Source organism: Stylophora pistillata, chromosome 5 (assembly GCF_964205215.1).
Source record: "Stylophora pistillata chromosome 5, jaStyPist1.2, whole genome shotgun sequence".
Classification (NCBI taxonomy): Eukaryota; Metazoa; Cnidaria; class Anthozoa; order Scleractinia; family Pocilloporidae; genus Stylophora; species Stylophora pistillata.
In genome coordinates this window covers 23,421,114-23,426,619 of record NC_142523.1, presented here as the reverse complement: position 1 = coordinate 23,426,619, position 5,506 = coordinate 23,421,114, and the positions used below count along the sequence as shown (strand labels likewise).

The following is a 5,506-nucleotide window of genomic DNA, read 5'->3' as shown; positions in this document are numbered from 1 at the left end:
CCCCTCTCCTCCCTGTCTCTCTTTCTCTCTCCCCCTCTCTCTCCCTCTCTCTCTCTATTATCTTGGTAGGAATATCATTAACAACACCCGTTAGCCTAGTTTAGTCTCAAAAAGAGGTACCTGTATGAGGAGACCTTGAAATGTTGCGAAGGAATGAAATAAATCAGAATAATTTTCCAGGAATGCACATAACCTCTCTATTATCTATCATACTCGAAAAGAGGAGAGCCAAATAATCCAGCATAATTCTTAATACCCTCCTTTTTGTGCATTTCATGATGATGTAAAAGGTACAAAAATATCGAATTTAACACCAACTTCTTTTGTTATTTTAATCCATTGCACCACGCATTATCTCTTGTAATCAAATATTACATCTATGCGACTTCTAAGAGTGAGGAAACTAATTGTACTCGGCAGCTGTTACTATGCTTTGATTCTAGTAAGAAAGGAAGCCATCTAGCTGCAAAGCTTCCAGGTAATGGTACAAGGTCAATTTTTAAACAGCATATCAAACTTATTTTACAAAGCAGGTAGACCAAGCAGGAGGTTAATTGACTCTGATTCATGGTACTAGTTGGGAAAAGCCAGGTTGAAAGAGTTGTGATAGACTATGTTGAGCTAGATTACGTAGGGCTTCTGTCAGTTTAGCCAGATGACTTCTCGATTAGGTTTCACTAGAATCATGTCTAGAATCATGTCGTTACAGCAATGTAAATATCTCAGCTAAAGCAAAAAGTTACAGCTCTGTTTGTTTTTTGTTATCGAGCCTCAATTCTTGACTTTTTTCGCGCGCAATTACATTGAAAAGGTATATCATTCTGACTGACATTTCCGCGTCGTGACTGCAATCAACAGTTCCTTATTTAAAACAAACAACAACAAACATATGAAACATATGTGTGAACTGCGGTTATGAGACGTATATGAGAACGATCCTTCGCAGTAAAGCACTATTTGAGCAATAGTGGAAATCAGACCTGAAAAAAATTTTTTTTGGCCTGTACGGGATTCGAACCACTGACCCCTGCGATACCAGTGCAGCGCTCTACCAATTGAGCTAACAAGCCAACTGGGAGCAGGCCATCAAATTAATTCGAATTAATTTCTCATATACGTAAGTTCCTTATTTAGTTTTGCCGAAGCTTTGGATTTTAGCTCCATGAGCATCACTTCCAATAAGAGATCGCTAGTTAGGGTCTAGCTAGTCCAACTAGTTAGGGTCTCTATCCGGAAAAAATGTTATCACCCATCTAGGCACAAGAAGGTTGCAGGAGCATCTTGAGGTGGTGCATACGACTCTTACATAACGGGTTTCCTCTGTTGGGATGCCCCGTCTTCCAATTGGATAGGTTCCTACTTCGAATTCTATCGGGCAGTAATAAATCAATCTTGGCGCGGATGGATGGCGGAGATCAACTTTTCCCTGCAGAATGCCTGCGCAAAGCTTTTCCTTGAATGTTTCGAAAATCAACAGTGGATCAATGTTTGGAAAGAATTTGGAAACGCCAATAACATTAGTTTGGTCGTAATGTTTGTCAATAATGTGCTTCAAGGATCTGTTTCCTAAATATGGCCATAAATATCTGCACGAGTAACAAGGTACATTCATGGCAAAAGTAGAAAAAATATCATCAACCAGAGCTCAACTGAACCGCTAGTGTGGACGGGATAAAATGACAACGTTTTCTGTCCGTAGAGCACAACCGACCCCGAGATTAAAGCCACGAGAATGAGGTAAAAACACAACGTTTTCTATCTGTAAAGCAAAAATAGCCACGAACTTGAACCACAAGGATGGCTCTAGACGGGATGCTTTGCGCGCCGTGTTTAGTGTTTATTATCCGGGAACCCAAATAATGCAAAGAATACCACAACGGTAGTAATTTTTACTAATATTTTCATGGAAAAATGATAAAAAAGGGTATTATTACTCAGAGCACAACTAAACCGCTACTTTGGAAGAGGTATATTGACGACGCTTTCGATATGACAGAACCAAAGACCAGATAGGAGAATTTGTAAGACTTGCAAATTACAAATGTACATTGTACCATGATACAATCACAACCCATGGCTGAAATATCAGACTCATAAATTATGCTCTTGAAAATAAAAGTGTAAAAAGCGAGAGGTTTAACAAGAAATCGACCCTTAACGTCTGGATACACATTACATAGAGACGAAGACATTCGAATACTTGAATTTGTATTGGTGTCATTTCCCAGGTACAAAGCAAGGTACGAAGAGAAGCGCTACGCATCTGCGAGAAAATTTGGCACAATCTATGTTTAATAAGAATAGAGGATACCAAAACGAAATTTTGGGGAATGTATCCTGTATTTTGTTTTTACTAGGAGAAGAAGGTCACTGAAAAACTTAATCGGGATTAATCTTTCGATCGATTGTGAACGTTTCCCACCTGATGTTCACCCAAGTGCCTAGATGGGCTTTCTGTTTGACCTTCTTCCGAAATGTCGTGTAGCATGGCCTCTGCTAAATCACTGCTGGGATTTTTTTTTTTTGCAAAAGCCCTAACTGAGCTGTCTTATGTTCATTCCATGCTTTTAGAATTGATCTGGTATATGTAATATGGCGGCTGTCCACTCCTGCAAGATGACCTCTTTTTGATAGCTTCGCTACCGCGAGCACGTAATGAAAATGGCAAAAATACGTAGCGAATACTACACACACGGTTGGTTTTCCTCAACTCACGGACAAACGGACACTTTCGCTGTGCAAGTTGATAATTAATTAGCGATTTTTCTCGTCGGTCTCAACATCTAAGAGATACTCAATCTGAAATTGTCACCTTTTTATTAGAATAAACTAAAGTATATAGCCCAAAAAGTTTTTTTAACATAGTAATAGGAGTTTCAATGTGAAGGTAAGTGCTGGTGTTGACTAGAAATGGAAGCAGAACTGTAAGTAGTGTGAATGTCTTAACATTTAAGCCTGTGTTCCTCGAAATTGTTGGCCACTTCAACCCGTGGAAGTATACCCTCCCAATTGATTATTTCGGTTCCGAGCTAAACGAGACAGAACAAGGCGTACAAGAGACTAAAGACTTTTCCCCCCAACATTTTAGGCAAATTTTAAATAGTTTTCAGTGTCTATTAGCGCAGGACATCCTTCACATACATTTATGCTATTTCCTTTAAAAATTTAAACTTCTACATTTACTTTAAAAATGTCAACTTCCACATTATGATTTGCTAAGAGAAATCCCCTTTGCATTTAACACAATGCAAAAGAAATAAAGGTCAAACAGACTAAAAATTAATTGATCACACGACACGTACACGCTCGGAAAATTCGTCCACTAAACACCAAATTAGTTTTTGGATTAGCTTTACCTTTCTAGAAAAATTATATCTGATACCAAACTTGAGAGAAGTATTCTGTATAAATTCTGCGAAAATTTCTGTTTGCGTGGCTAAAATTTGCATAATCTTTGTGTTCATGCTGAACATTAACGTAAAATTAACAAGGTTTTGTAAATTATTTTTTTACATATTCCCAGGGTCTTTGTAAGCTGAATTATTCGTTTAATCTAACTCAAATTGCACTAGGTATACTACCCGAAAAAAAAAATTGAGATTGTATAAAATTACGTTAAGCTTGATTTCATAATTTTTCCAATTTTGGCTACATTTACATACCTGAAATGAATGTCGAAACTTCATTATTAATAGTAGTTTTTGCTCAGATCATCGTAAAAAGTTAACGACAGGCGTAAAAGAAGCGGGATTGTCAACATCATTGCATCTGTAACCCTAAGATAAGAAGAAAAACAAGTGGAAAGTTTTGCAAAGTATTTAAATAACACTGAGTCAAAACAGTGCAGAGTTTCATAAAGCTGATTTGACATAAACTTACTTGAAGGGAAAGAAACGTTTTATTAGAAACTTATAATAAAGATTTAAAGCTTCAGTCTTGCTTTGACAAATGTCTTGCCTGAACAGGTCGAAAAATCCCTTCATAAATAACTTAAGGACTTTAAGCTGAAGAATTTTTAATTATCCGTGCTACATTCTTCACCTTGTGTTTTTATCTGCACGAGTTAAGGCCATAAAACTTTCAAACATGTCTTCTCTGTGTAATAAAATCTTTACTATAAAATCAAAACTATTGTTTTCCAACTAAAATTTACCTTGGAATACGTGAATTTGCCAAATACAGAGCTCTTCCCCTAGGACTTCGTTCTAACACTAACGACTGAAAGCGCAGCTGGCAGTGGACAACAAGTAAATATTAAATCTTTGGCTTTGAAAAAATGCAAATATGTGTGTATTGCGGTTTGTAATTTGCATGAGAACTATCGAAAAGATACTGAAACTCATAGTAAGAGGTAATAGATTGCTGCGAGTAAGAGTGAATTTGCGTAATTGCTTTTTGTTGCATCTGATTGGTATTTTAGGTCGGAGCGTGAAAAATTAATCTATTGTTAGTCGAGGAAGTAGATATTTTTTCAATTAAGTGTGGTTGGGTGTCACCAAGCAATTTTCATATCTCACCATGAATTTCCTATTGAACTATTCATTCGCGTGGGTTGTCACAGATGAAAAGAGTCTTTGCAAAGTTCAGTATGGAGATTATATGACATCCTGTAGTAAATGCTAGGCTTTTGTAGCTAAAGGAAAAAAAAAACATCCGGCAATACGTGTTATTAAGTCATGGAGCGAAGTTCTAAAAACACCGAACGTTAGAGCCGTGTTATTAGTCATAAACTCCTCCGAAACTGGTAATCGCGTTGTTTCTTTGTTCATTTCGAAATAATTCAAAATGGTTTTTAAAACTCTCTTCTATTCACTGGGAATAAGCGTTCAGAATTTTTTTAAATAAAGTTGACAAAGTGGGGATTGAATATTTCAATTTGTTTATTCAATCTGTTTTTGCGACTTTCCGGGCTACCAGAATTTCCTCAATCCATTTCTTGTTTTCTTTTCTTTGGTATGGGAAAAGTCATTTTAAATTGCTTTTTTCAGACTGTCTTACTTGACAAAAAAAGTAAAAAGCTAAAACAAAAAACAAAAATACCCTCACAATGATGAGAAAATCGATAGATGGGAGAAGCCATGACGCCATGATGGCCTTGGGCAACGAGTCACGACAAGAACGGCCGTGCACTCAGACTAAACTAACGTGCACTCGACTTCTGATGTGATAATTAACTGTCTAGCACATTTATCGAGGTTTATTGTGATATTCTTCTTTCTTTCAAAACAAACCGAAGATATCTTAAATTTACATGATAGTTATAGCATGTGTGTCCTCAACGGTCCCATATTAGTCACCGCAGCTTGACTTTAAATTGTGATTTCTTCCCCACGTTCAACCAACGCCATTCAAACTGCTATCGACGCGAAGCTCTTTCTATGCTATATCAAGTGAGCTGAGTGCCGAGGGCCATATATCAAGGACAAAAATGTGGGACTAAAATGTGGCGCTAGCCTAAGGTTTTAAAAATTGGATACTGATGACATGCCGGCCAGTATAATTTGTC

General features: G+C 37.1%; 1 long non-coding RNA gene across 1 annotated transcript in view; it reads right to left on the bottom strand.

Moving 5' to 3' along the window:
* Positions 1–4,311, bottom strand: part of LOC148730901 (uncharacterized) — a 6,665-nt gene extending 2,354 nt beyond the window's left edge. The window contains exons 1-2 of the long non-coding RNA XR_016001858.1: positions 4,154–4,311; positions 3,663–3,776 (exon numbers count right to left, since the gene is read on the bottom strand). This is a non-coding gene — a long non-coding RNA (uncharacterized LOC148730901). The remainder of the gene's footprint in view (positions 1–3,662; positions 3,777–4,153) is intronic.
* Positions 4,312–5,506: the final 1,195 nt, after the last annotated feature.